The sequence below is a fragment of the Styela clava genome, chromosome 6 (assembly GCF_964204865.1).
Source record: "Styela clava chromosome 6, kaStyClav1.hap1.2, whole genome shotgun sequence".
In the NCBI taxonomy this organism is placed as follows: domain Eukaryota; kingdom Metazoa; phylum Chordata; class Ascidiacea; order Stolidobranchia; family Styelidae; genus Styela; species Styela clava.
This window is the reverse complement of record NC_135255.1, coordinates 20,309,309-20,324,432: the sequence shown is the minus strand read 5'-3', so window position 1 is coordinate 20,324,432 and position 15,124 is coordinate 20,309,309.

The following is a 15,124-nucleotide window of genomic DNA, read 5'->3' as shown; positions in this document are numbered from 1 at the left end:
AAGCTATTCATTCTAAAATCATTGGCTTCCCTTTATTATTTTTTTTAATTTCGTTGTTCTAAAATGAAGCCTAATTTTGGTTGCGCCTTGAAGGGAAGGAATATTTGATTATCGACATGACCAGGAAAAGTGTGTCATATTAGAAAGACATGTCATATGAAAGTGGTAAAAATGATGAACTAGATTCGGAATATAAAGAATTATATTTAAAATGACGACAGTCACGTATTTAAAATGAGTCGAATTAAGTCGAATCTCACTGCTTTTGGAATATTCTAGAATTCCAGTTTTATGGGAATTAGAATGAATTATTCAATTGAAAAAACACATTTTTTAAATATGGGATGAATTCGCACAATATAGTACGCTATCAGATCGAACAATCGTCGAGACATATTTGAAGAACTTACGGAAAATCATATCAAAAATAATAATGAGTAAATTAAAGTTAAAGTGTTCAGTACGCTACTAGTCGGTACAATATTAAGTACATGTTTTAAAACTGGCAAAAAACTGTATAATGGATAATTATAAGTAAAATAGATAAAACATGAAAAAGGTGTTTTTGCATTTCTCAAGTTCAAGTCTAACAAAGTCCATTTAATACAGGCTAGGCAAAGCGTTGTTTCCATTATTCATTAAAAAAAATCCTACGCGGAGAATTACAAACCACCACCGAGATGATAACAGAAACTCTTATACCCATGAAATATTAGAAAGACTGGAAAGAACAATACAATTTTATAATAAACAAATGATAGGACAAATCTTGAAAATGGATAAAAATAAAGCAGATTTGGATAGCTTTTCGTTTCAATGAAAATTTTATTTGATCAAATTATTTTAATATTTGAATGTGATACTAAGTTTTTTCAGTATCCAAGACTCTAAGTCAGGGATGGGCACGTTTTTTGGTTCATGGGCCAAAAATTCACACCCACCAAGACTGGTGGGCCACGTAAGTATGACGTAAAGAGATACATTTTATGAGCAATGTTTACAGTGTTACAAAAGAAACCGTGAAAACATCAAACTTGGTGCCAAAACTAAATTTAACCGCAATCTTAACTAATTTCTTGAGCTATTTTTGACTAAAACATCAAAATTTGGTTTAGTTTGGCTGGGGGCAGCATCAGGCGGGCCAGATTGAATTACCTAGCGGGCAAGATTTGGCCCGCGGGTCGTACTTTGTCATGCCTGCTCTTAGTAATCATTCGAACGAGATGAAACACGAAACATTTTTGTTCAGCTGAAACGGGAAATAATTTGACGGCGACGAATGAATGCGTATGAAGTCTTTGAAAAGAAGTGGGTGGTAGAAAAGTGGGTGGGGAATCCGTCGAAAAGTAATTTTTTTTACATTATTGTTGACAATGTCTGTCTATAGGCTTTTATGCAACGTTCGCATTAGTGGTTTTATATCCGCTTGCTTGTTCCTCAGTTGTTGCCTGTATTTTCACTTTCTCGTATTCATCAGTCGCTTGTTGTATCTCTTCATATCCACCAGATGGCCCAGTTTGAACTTCTTCGTAGCCATCAGTACCTGAATACATTTTAAATCTAATTCTGTATTTCATATACTTTATTGTTTTTGTTGTAGGATAGTGGTATTTTAACTTAAGCACCCAACGGTTAGTTTTACTTTGTCAGGAATATTAGATAAGAACTGATCTAGTTCGAATTAGTTCTATCGAGAAATATTGATAGTTCAAAATGAGCCGGACGTTGCTGAAATCGTAATTCGGAAATATCTAATATCGGAAGGAAAACAAAGCACTAACATGAGAGTTGTTTCTATGACATCCGAGTGATAAACAAAAAATACCGAGCGTTGAGGAACGAAAATAACAAAAACACCTCAAGATTTTGAAACGGTTTGCTACAAAAAGTACAGCTTTCTAGCATATCTCAATGCCAATTACTAACAAATTACCTGGCATTCCGTTTCGTCCCGAAGAACTGATGTTTTCCATCTCAGTAGAATTAGGAACAGTCCCCTGTGCTGTCTTGACATGGTCTGAGCGTTGAGATCTTTGAAAATATCAAGTATATCATCTTACATCGGCTCAATTTATAAAGGTAATATTCAGAATATTTCCGTAAGATGCAAATGTCATCAATGTTAAAGTCGAAGATTATTAAGCGCTAGAAATTACAGTGACGCGTCGAGAGAAAGTAGTTATTTGTAATAGCAACCCAAACCATGTACATTCCAACTGAACTTAGGTAAATTTATGAATGTAATAGTAAATAAAGATCTTTTCGTTCTTAAAATTATAGGAGTGACAGAACTGGGACACAAATTACATTTTTCCCACATTACGTAGCATGATTCATGTTGTCTCATATTACGTAGCATAAATTTTCTAAAATTCCGTTTATCACATGGATTCCAGTAGCACAAATAGATAGTGGCAATCAACCAAATCAAAACATCGACAATCCGAACCCGATTGCAAACACGCATCGTCAGGTCATGAAGGAACAGTAAACGTAATTATTTCAATGAGGTAAATGGTTATATTTCTAATCATGCAATACTCACCGTTTTTTCTTACAATACAATCCCAGCCACGACCATGAGTAAAACGAAAATGAATTATGGTATAGAGAGGAGGAGTATTAGAGTTGTTCGACTCATTCCACTTGTACTTCTGTCAGTGTTTGTGTTGACTGTTTCTGTTGAAAATACATGATATTTGACATTTGGTTTTCTTGTAAACTTCATTCATTAACCTTTCTAAACATTGAATTGTTCATAACATCGAATGTTTCATTTAGTAAGATAAGGAAATTCCGAATGCTTTTAAATTTCCACGGCTTTCACTCGGAAGACACGCCGCTATCTCGCGGGGATAAAAAGTTACGTAGGGAATAAAAACGCTCAATGCGCACTTAATCAAACACAAAAAATATACGAATTAGAAAAAAAGAATAAGTGTGAAAAATATATTGTTTACGCCAACTTGTGAAAACACAATATTGATAAACGTCAACCAACTTACATTGGCGAGTAATAAATAGGGTATTTACCGGGCCCATGAATAGTCGTGGAAAACGAACTTATCTTCAAACCACAGGTCAAATTAACAATGATAAAATCAAACAGTTACTCATAGTATAGTATTCGAGGGGATGATCATTGAGTGGTCCGAAGCTGTGACTATTTCAGTACTCATTTTGATTCCAGTTGCCCCAACGATAGTATGAGTGACCGGATCCGACTTTGCAGTAGTGGAAGGAGCATTAGTTGTATCCGGATACGTACTGGCTGCTGCAACAAAAATATAAGCCGATGTGGGTTGTGTATTTACAAGCAGGGAATGTAGAAGATTTGTCTTTGCTTTCTTGTTTCTACACATCACTCGTAATTATGAATTGATTCTAAGGAAAAACTAAGCTAAAATTTCTGATTCAAATTTAGCGTTTCCGCAATAAAATGCACGTCACGCCATTTTAGTCGAGTGAGTACAAATAAGCCGTTTGCATCATTAAGAAAGCTTTTTTTAGGGGACACGAAGTGGACATATGGATCGTTTTGTTAATATGTTATTGTCCGTATTTTTTTCTTGTTGTTATTATTGTAAAATAATCCCTTTTCTCTTTAGCTACTAGACTAATTTCTTTAAAAATTTTAATGGATAAAATTTGTTGTTGTCGCTAGAGGGCTATTACTTTTATTTACCAAAAAAATCAATAATATATGAGGACTGTATGAGCAACGTAGTTTGAATTTTTGCGATGCCGTCACCAAAATTGCCCACTGTGTGGCTGTTCGGCAATCGCACTCATCGATCTGGCACTTTCCAAATTCGAATGTGAGGTATCATACCGACACTGTAAAAGATTTGATGCTAAAGTTGTGACTAAATTCATTTTGGTATTTATTCAGGCTGGACGTATGAATCATCATCGTCACAGGACCTGTGGAAGCTAAGACAATCCAGATACCGGTATCGTGGGTACCTGTTCAACAGTTCTCAGCTTTGCTTAGGATATGAGCGAAGAGGTAAAAAAATTCGTTTTGACTTTCATGTCCATATACTTGAGCATTGCTATCTTGTCTCACATTCAGTTTACATTATATAAAACTTTATATATGCCCCGACCAAAAACACAATACTGCGCTGGTATAGCATTATTTGCAACGAAAATTTGATATTTATTCGAGAACAATTTAATAACGACAAAATGTCGTTACTTGTGCAAGTTGTAGCATCGCGTTGGGGTGTTGTGACTACCGACAATAATACCGAAATTATAACTCCAGACCTTCGCACATTTTTATTTTCTTCAAATTCTAAATAGGTCTCACCTGTATCTTCTGGACATTGTAAAAACTTGTACTGGATTGTGAAACCCCTTGCTAATCCTAACACTTCATAACCGGTATATGCTCGTCCGTCTGATATATACTGAACGTGAACGCTTGGTTTATTCTCTTTGACGCCACCGCACATAGAGTCGAAATACTCAATCAATGTAACCGGAAATTTGTCTTCAATGAATCTTGAACAATCTTGTGTATCTTAATATAGTGCTAGCCAGTGGCGGCGCGTCAATAGGGCCAACCGGGGCAATGCCCCGGTTGTTTTTTCGGTATAATAAAAAATATTCGAAAAATACCTCAATATCGGTTGCACAGACTGTCTACACTAGCCATATTCTCCCGACATGGTTCATTTTTCGCTCGCAAAGCCTTCGCCGAACGTCGACGGGGCGACGCCGATTTTGCCCCGGTTGCTCATTGTATATCGTATTCTCTCTTTTATCTTCCACTCGCCGCGTTTGTCTCGTTTGTTTTCTGTTTCTTTTACTAAATCATCGGGGCTAGCCCCGAAATTATGACGACACAATGCCGACGTTTCTTACAACAACGTGTTGACATATTCACGCATTCCTTTTCGTTCGTTGGTTGCTTGAAGAGTTGATAGTTTCCTCGCCTTCGTTTTTGTCGCTTGTTTCGCTATTTGAATCAGTTAGAGACCTTTAGTCCATTTGCTTTCGATTTTCCACATTCCTTTTGAGCTCCTCACTTCTTTCCGGCTTCGCATTTCCTAGCCTTAGATCTCATAATGAATAAGGTTGATGCACTACTTCGCACTCCGTTTTCGCAGCTGCCGCTGGAACAAAAATTAGAGGTACAACGTCTTGGGCCTTATCAACCAAAAAATTGTTCACTGAAACAATCCCATGACGGAAAGCGTCGGCGTACATTCTGCGCAGAAACTTGGTATAAAAAACACGAATGGTTGTATTACAGCGAGGACAAAAATGCATTTTTTTGTTTTTATTGCCTACTTTTTGCTACCGCCCGTGACTCACGTTGGTGTAAATTTGGTTTTAGAGATCTTAAACATCTTTCCGAGCGTGCCAGGGATCATCAATCTTCTATGGAGCATCTGGACAATGCAGTAAAATACCGAACATTCGGAAATGTTAATATTGCAGCACAGTTGGATGAAGGACGCGCGGTTTCTATTCGTCGGCACAACCAAAACGTCGAGAAAAACCGCCATGTTCTCGGTCGATTGATAGATGTTTTGAAGTTCATTGGTTGTCACGAGCTGTCCCTCCGTGGGCACGATGAACGGGCTGGCTCTTCTAATAGAGGGGTATTTTTGGATATGGTGGAATACACCGCATCCCTAGATACAGTATTGAGAGATCATCTTGATGCCGTAACTGTTTCGAAAGGGACATCTAAGGATATCCAAAACGATTTGCTCGACTCAATGTATAAAATTTATTTACAACATTTGGCTATGGAAATTGAAATTTGCCAGTTCCTTTCGATTCAGTCTGACGAGACAACTGACATCACGTGCGTTTCCCAACTGGCTATGATTTTTCGGTTTGTGAAAGATGGTAAACCTACCCAGAGATTTCACAGCTTTGTACCTATCGTTGATCGCACGGCTTGCGGGATATCGGCTGTACTGAAAGAAGTGTTACAGCCTTACAACGCGAAGTCAAAATTGATAGCTCAAAGTTATGACGGCGCGGCAGTCATGAGTGGGTCGAAACATGGTGTTCAAGTTTATATAAAAGAAGATTTTCCTCATGCGCATTTTTTACATTGTTATGCACACCAATTTAACCTCGTTATTAAAAATATGTGTCTTGATACCCCTCTCGTCCATATATTTTTTGCAAATGTTTCGGGGTTTTCTTCATTTTTTTCCGTTTCGCCGAAGCGCTCTGACCTCCTCCGCCAGATATGTAGCCGCCGTCTCCCAGCTTGTGCACCAACACGTTGGAACTTCCAATCACGCGTGGTGCAGGGCGTGTCCGAAATTAGGTCTGAGCTCATTGAGTGTTTCAATGGCATTCAAAGCTCTCCGGTTTGGGACGAACGCTCTGTGAGGGAGGCGGCAGGTCTAAAGCGTCTGCTAGAAGATGGTGAGTTTTCATTTTTTCTCGCTTTTTTCTTCACAATATTCTATCACGTGGATGTATTATACGGCGCATTGCAGTCAAGGCTAATGGATGGAGCGTCTGTGCAGTCGTGTATTTCAGACTTCTGTGATGCTGTATCTCGTATCCGGGAAACATGGAGTGCTTCTTTACGCCGCGGGCAAACAACGCAGCGTTTGATTCTGTCTGCAAAGGAATGCTGTGACATTCTGGTGAATCAAATAGGCGATCGTCTGCGCACTGAACACCTTGCCGCGTTGCCTTTGATGAACCCCAAAAATTTTTCAAAATTTGCACGTCAATTTCCCATCCATTTGTTGGCTACTGTCTCCAAATTTTACCCCATGATAAACGTGGGTAAATTGGAAAATGAATTGCGATGTATATACACCAATCAAACTTTTTTGAACATCACATCAACTTGCGCGCTCTATGGGTTCCTCATAGATAACACTCCAGTAACTACCTATGCGGCGTCTGCAAAATTTCTGGACATCATTTTGACGACGCCTATTTCTTCCGCCGACGCAGAGCGAACATTCAGCACGCTGAAGCGTATTAAAACGTATCTCAGAAACACAATGAAGCAAGATAGATTAAATTCCTTGGCTGTTTTATCCATTCACAGAGACGTTGTTTCTGGGATGCATGACTTTAATCAGCGCGTTATTGAGCATTTTGCTTCCAAGAAACCGCGGCGTGTTGCAGATATGTTCAAGCAGTAGAAGTCTAGCAGCATATATATCTATGAGTGAGCGACGCATGTCCTTATCTTTGCATTATCTTTTCTTTATTCATAGTAACGTTTTAAACCTTATTTTAGGTTTTGTCTGCTTTCCCGAAGTTTCTGTTAATATGTCATTGTATTTATCTGGGTAAATATTGCCTTTCCTTTTGAAAGAGGTTTCAAAATAAACTATGTCTATTTTCATTAATCCCTTGACTTGGACCGGTTTTAAAGACACTTTCTTATCGTTAAAAATTGTCGCTTTTGCCGATTGGTTGTTACCGACGGAATGGTTTTTATACTCATAAAATGATGGGAGAACTTACAGCGCTCATCCTGTCCCCGTAGATGGGGGTGACTTGGTCCCGCAGTAGCTTGCCCCGGTTGTCAAAATGACCACGCGCCGCCACTGGTGCTAGCACTTATTACCTTAAATATTCTAAACAGTTTCATTGATAATATGGATATAGATTTTCTTTGACAATGAAGTTGACAATATTCTTAGCTATAGACTTTTTGTTTATAAAATAATTTGTGTTGATGCTTTATACAAGTTTGCCCAAGAACGCCAGACTAAAAATGTTAGTGATATAAATATCGTTATCAGCAACTGCGATTTATAAAGCTGAAAAGAGTCTTTCTTTACGACAGAGATGCTGCCTCACCAGTGACGAACTGTGGCTAAAATAAACTTGACCTGGCAATTGCAAAGCTATCCCCTCTAGCGGGTGAATGAATTACATATTTGCGATCAACAAGTGCAAGTGTTTTAGTTTTTTTTACCATCTTATAATTTTTTTGGTGAAAGAATAAAAATCGTCCCGTTGTAATATTGGATGAATGTGGGTTTTTTCAATGCAACGCCCAGCCTGGCCGACTTTCCATTGTGTGTTGGAAGGCATTATCTTAACAAAGTTCGGGTTTACCAAATAAGGATTGCCATTTTTTGTTCCGAGTAAGTGAGCAGTGTAAATTATTTCAAAGCTATAATATTGTACTAACCGTTGTTTATAGTGAGGCTATTTTGTTTGAATTCATGACTATATAGAGCCTTTGATATACGAATGTCAAAACGAGAGCGTAACTCCCCAAAGGTGTAAATTTCCATGAACAGTTTGCTGATTTTCCGTATTCGTTGGGAATATTTGGGGAATTAATAGTTCCATTTCCCGATGTTGTGTTCATTTCCTTTCCATCACACTGACCGACACTGGTATTCACAAATGCTAAAAACAGTTAATAATATTAATATGATATTCTATTGCAAATATTGTACCAAGATGAAGTCAATAACTCTGACTCAAACAACACACTAAACCCAAAACACCATAAATCAAATTAAGTATTTGGTACAAGAGCTTATTAAAATGTCCTCTGTTGTATTCCTGGAGTGTAGTAATTAGCTGAGAATAATATCAAAATTAATATCAAGAAGATTTATTGATCAATTGACAGGAGTGGGAAGAGGAATGATTCATAGCAATGTTGGCGTATGTTCGGACACAGCGCTCAACCTTAAATATTATCAGGATAGACATGACGATGGTCAATCATCAAGATCTCACCAAACAAAATTGGCAGCATGAAAGTCAAACGAAAATTTTCTATAAAATTGATTTTGAGTAATTTACCTTCAACCAGTATGCCTACGGTTCAGGAAAACGAGAATATATGATGAGAAATGATGGGTTAGTGGTACTTGAACTACCCAGAGACAGAAAGTAGTCCAACAAGTCTCTGAGCCATACCAGAAATTAGCAATGCGACGAATTTCGAAAAAGTTTTATGGCGCTGCGCCTCAATAGAGTCGATAACAATGTAAATACTCACCTAGGAGTAATATCAAAGCAAATTCAAACTTCTGCATTCTTTACAATGTTTTATTGAATATTTGCCAAACTGTAGGAAAAAGCGTGAAATTATCATTTGCTTTGGTTTATTGGATTCGATATTATATACTAGACGTGATGTACAGGAGGTTCGGATGCCTCCCTCACGTCACTCTTCAGGCACTATGATGTTCAGCTACATCTTTGATCTTGTTTTTTAATTCAACTCATTTCCAAATAGGCTTGCATACAACCGCAATTTTGTATTTAGCGCAATTTTGTATTTATGTAAAAATGTGATTTATGACGTCATATTTTATTATACAAAACAGAACTCGTTCTAAAAAATAATGAATCAAACCACTGCCCAAAATGAATATAGGCTTCTAGCTTCAAACTGTTACCCAAGCTCGATTTGATATTCAGCTCCTAATGAAGTAAATATTCTGTAACGTTTACAACTACTTTAATAACTTTATTTCACCATCGACGCCTCTCATAGACACTAGCCTCTGAATGCCGATTCGAGTTCGCAAAGTGCACCACACGCTTCCCACAATTGCAACTTATGACAAACTCAAAGCTAAAAATGTCGACTATGTTCTGTCAAAATATCATTTGCTTTCCACACTGTTTTTACAATAAACAAGGAAACACGAAGCTCTGTCATTCGACGTCATTAGTAATTTGCAAGAAGATTCTTATGTGATGATAATCGCATATGCCAATCTACAGTACATTAACTATTGGCCTTATCACTCTCTTAAACAGCATAGTCATTACTGACCAGCCGTGACACTCTTCATAAATCGACGCCATTGATCCCGGTTCTGCGACTTTTTGCACAACTGAGACATGCTGAGGTCCGCTATGTCCTCAACATTGTCTGACATCCTTGTGTTGGGCCTCATATACATGGATTTGGTACTACAACCCTGTGGTTGTGCTCTTCATATTATATTTTGTAACAAATTTTGACGCAAACTAATCAAGCCCTATTTATGCTTTAATGGCTTAACAAATGCTACATAAGAACAGCTGATTCTGCCCCTCCTCTTAGATTGCCCTTGCATTGACAACCTTGGCGCGACCACTGCTCTACACAGGAATGTATGTCCTTATCTGACCATTTTTGTAGATCCAAAGTATGAATCTGAAGCTAATACGTTTCTTTAAATCCGGTGTGAAATCTCAATCGAGCCTGAAGTTTTCGAATAATTTTATTTTACATATTTCTACATATATTCATCATTGGAATAACCAATTCACCTACCTGCCAATAACACCATCAGAATACATCTCACTGCGGCCATTTGTACGCCAAAGAATCAACCAAGATTGAATTACGATTACTAGATATTGTGATGCCGGTAAAACTGAAAAATTATTCGAAACGCTTGAATTTATATGTTAATTACATTCATGCGTCTTGCTTTGTCATCTACCCGGTAGGTGGGTGGGCTCGATAAATATAGGTCAACTATCGAGAAAGCTTTTCAGGGACAGGCTTATGTGAAATGAAATTTGCATACGCACATATTTTGCGTGATTTTTACTCGTTTTGATTCAAATAAGACTCCAGACCCAAGAACATGCTCAAATACTAAAGGAAATGTAGTGCTTTTATTGCCGCTAAATTAATTATTGATCCAATGCAATCATTTCAACATAAGAACTCTTTCAAAGTTGCGCAAATGAGAAAACTACGCTTGTTTGCAATTAATGGCTTTTTAAAATGGTGCCGTGTCTTCACTTGAGCATAGCAGTATAAATAGTGCCAGTTTTCACGCTATGACATTTCTTACATCGATCGACAAATTATTTTATGCAACTGTTCAATATAAAATAGGAATATAGTCAATAAATTTTATACTATTTTCGAAAAAAAGCGACCCACACATTTTCAGGTGTCCCACACATTGGGACGCATGGGCATATTTCAAAACAAAGCATAGTTTGATATAACATACATTTATATTTATACGAAGAAACAATAATGTTCCCGGGCAATATTGATTTGAATTGTATCACTGGGAACACTGTTTTGAATATTTCCCATTTTGGATTCCAAATTTTTGTCGCTCCATAAGTATGTGTGCTAATATGGAGATAACTGATTTTGTGAGCCTACCTCATATTAATTTGTGTAAAGGGACTGAAACCTGAAAGGGGGTACACTAACTTGGCTAACACAGACAGTCCCCGAACTCGTAATAGAACTAAAATAAGGAAAATCGGAATAAAATTATGCCCTAACCCCAACCTGGTACACACCATACGTGAGTACCAATTTTTTTTTTTAGTGTCCAATTATAACTAAATGAGAGAGCAATAATAAAATAAATAAACACAAAAGTGAGAGTCACTTTGTTCATGTCAACAGAATAGGAAAATAAAACAAAAAGCAAGAAAAAAAACTTGAGAGAAGTAAAAATAATCGTGTTCTGGTAGAAACTTCCACATTGAATTTTTTTTTCTTTTTCATGTGTTGACATAAATGTTTGGAATAAAGACCAATATGTTCTCATTTGCTAGTTCTCGACATTTTTGTCAGCGAATGACCGTAATTCAAAATTTTATAATACAATATATAAAACTATACTGCCGTTGTATAGAGCAGGGCTCATTAAACTGGGGTCTCGCCCCCGCAGGTGGGCTCGCAACGAAGGGTCGCAAAGTGTACACCAGTAGGGGAAAGTGGGCAAGGTTGGGACACTTTTTTTCTTTTGCATATTTTGAGCCGTTGATTCTGCATATTCACTTAAGTTGGCGGGACTAATGCATAGAGGGGTAGATGTAGCTTTTATTCAACGATTAGGAAATCTCCTTGCGACACACATATTACTACCAAAATGCTTTGAAAAACGTCTGTCAAGTGTCCCACTGTACCCCACTTGTGGGGCACATTTGGACAGACCCTGGGCCACAGTGGGTCAGTCTGTCAAAATTCAACGAAGTATGCCCTTAAAAATAAGCAATCAATCAGCATAATCGTCTAAAGAACAGGGAGACTTTGAAGATTTAATATTCTTAGAATCAATGTTCAACTGAAATAGTTTTGATATAGATAGATATTTCGACAAAAAATTTCGCAAACAAATTTGATTATTTCCTTCCCCGAATCTAAATCTGGAAATATTATTGATTCTCGAATATATTCCATATTAGGTCATGGGTCGAAAGAAACCATATTATTACACAAAATACAACGCATCTCTAGGTCTCTAAGCACTTATTGTATCAAACCCTCTCGAATTGTGCCCTGTGGGGCATGTCCCACTGAAACCCGGTCCATTGTTTCCTATAGGAAACAAATATTTTCAGACCATCCCACGGCGAAATTCGGAAGGCACATCCACTCGCCAACGTTATGAATATTTTACAGTGGAGTAAAGCTGAAAAATATCAGACGGTGGTTAGCATGTTGGAAATGCTAAAGTAGAAAAAAATGGATTGGTGAAATTTTAGTTTCAACCTTCCAAAACCAATTTCACCTCATAGCTTGCGCCGCTCTACCCGTCCGTTGTCCGTTCGCGGGGACGTTGTAACTCACCGAAGGGCGGATTGAAACATCGAACCGCGGACAGGATTGCGGATATAGTATGAGTGTCAGAGCTGATTTTCCACTGTGCCCCATGTCCCAACGTGCCCCACCTTCCGCTACTATATCTAATATACGTTTTTAGACTTTTGATTCGAAACGCTATTATAAAAACTGCTGCAAAACATAAATTCCACGTTTCCGAGAGAATACATGGGATCAGAGAAGTGGCGCGCCTGCTTACCAATTCCGATTAGACGGGGGTCACAGAAATTTCAATATTGGAAGAGGTCGCGAGCTTAAAAGTTTAGGAAGCCCCGATATAGAGACCTAATTAAACTTTTTACTCCAGTTGTATACCTATCGGCTTTAAATTATTTGTCTCGTCAAATACGCCGAGCTTATATCCCAACAACAACACAAGAATGTAGCAACGATAAGAACAACTTAAACGCCATATTTATTAAGAGACGTCACTCGTTAGCTTCTCTAACATGACAAACTGTACATGAAAATAACGAATAACTTTATAAACGCCAAATAAAAGGTTAGGCGTCAGCTGCAGTGCACGTTATCTATTTAATGCGGTCGTCTAACTCCAACGTATGAAACAAACACTGATGATAACATAAAGAAGACCTAATTCCCTTCTTATCGCAAGATTTCAATAACGCCCTGAATCACATCACAACTGTAGTCGCGCTGTGGATCATTCTGAAATATTGACAGATAAATAGTACAAAGTCATTAGACTCTTTAGTGTTATATATATATTGCAACCTATAGATGTGACAGAACAAACATGAACGCAATAGCGGGGATTACTCATATATAAGTATTATATCAGTACCTCGCGTGATCTATAGACGTCGTTTACCCGCTCGCAACTCATGAAGGTCGAATATGTTTTGCCAAAATATCCTTCACTTACTCACTCGCAACCCATGAAGGTCGGCTATGTTTTGCCAAAATATCCTTCACTTACTCACTCGCAACCAATAAATGTCGGCTATGTTTTGCCAAAATATCCTTCACTTACTCACTCGCAACCCATGAAGGTCGGCTATGTTTTGCCAAAATATCCTTCACTCACTCACTCGCAACCCATAAATGTCGGCTATGTTTTGCCAAAATATCCTTCACTTACTCACTCGCAACCCATAAAGGTCGACTATGTTTTGCCAAAATATCCTTCACTTACTCACTCGCAACCCATGAAGGTCGACTATGTTTTGCCAAAATATCCTTCACTTACTCACTCGCAACCCATGAAGGTCGACTATGTTTTGCCAAAATATCCTTCACTTACTCACTCGCAACCCATGAAGGTCGGCTATGTTTTGCCAAAATATCCTTCACTTACTCACTCGCAACCCATAAAGGTCGACTATGTTTTGCCAAAATATCCTTCACTTACTCACTCGCAACCCATGAAGGTCGACTATGTTTTGCCAAAATATCCTTCACTTACTCACTCGCAACCCATGAAGGTCGGCTATATTTTGCCAAAATATCCTTCACTTACTCACTCGCAACCCATGAAGGTCGGCTATATTTTGCCAAAATATCCTTCACTTACTCACTCGCAACCCATGAAGGTCGGCTATATTTTGCCAAAATATCCTTCACTTACTCACTCGCAACCCATGAAGGTCGGCTATATTTTGCCAAAATATCCTTCACTTACTCACTCGCAACCCATGAAGGTCGGCTATGTTTTGCTAAAATATCCTTCACTTACTCACTCGCAACCCATAAAGGTCGGCTATGTTTTGCCAAAATATTATTCACTTACTCACTCGCAACCCATAAAGGTCGGCTATGTTTTGCCAAAATATCCTTCACTTACTCACTCGCAACCCATAAAGGTCGGCTATGTTTTGCCAAAATATTATTCACTTACTCACTCGCAACCCATAAAGGTCGGCTATGTTTTGCCAAAATATTCTTCACTTACTCACTCGCAACCCATAAAGGTCGGCTATGTTTTGCCAAAATATCATTCACTTACTCACTCGCAAACCATAAAGGTCGCCTTTTTTCTGCCAAAATACCATTCCTTTTCCACACGCTGTAATAATATATATATCACTGGTGATTGTCAGATCCTTGTGTTTGAAGATACAAATAGCTTAACCAAGGACCCCATATACGAATTCACACTATTTCAACTATCGACCTCGTAAAAAGACTTCTTACTGCAACCCGTATGTGTTGGCTTCGTATTTTAATAAGTAACGCACATTCTAAACGCAAACTAGATGAGTCGTTGCTTATGGTTTCAATGACCTATAGCAGGGTGGTCCAAGGTTGTCGGCTTCGCTGGCCACAAAATTGTTTTTGCATTGTTCGCGGGCCACAATAGTGCCAAGAATAGGTAAACAGTGCAATACAAAACAAACACTTTTATTGTGCAATCACATAGTTATCAGGCATAGCCATTCTAGGCTAAAAAAATCCGCATTTGATTTTTAGTTTTCTATAATGCCAATATTGTTAGTATATATTTCCGACCGAAAAGTTAGAAAGCCAGATAACAATTTAGACTGCCAAGCACATCAGTCAACTTCGCTAGTTTCCCCAGCTAGCCATAAAACTATTCTGTGACAT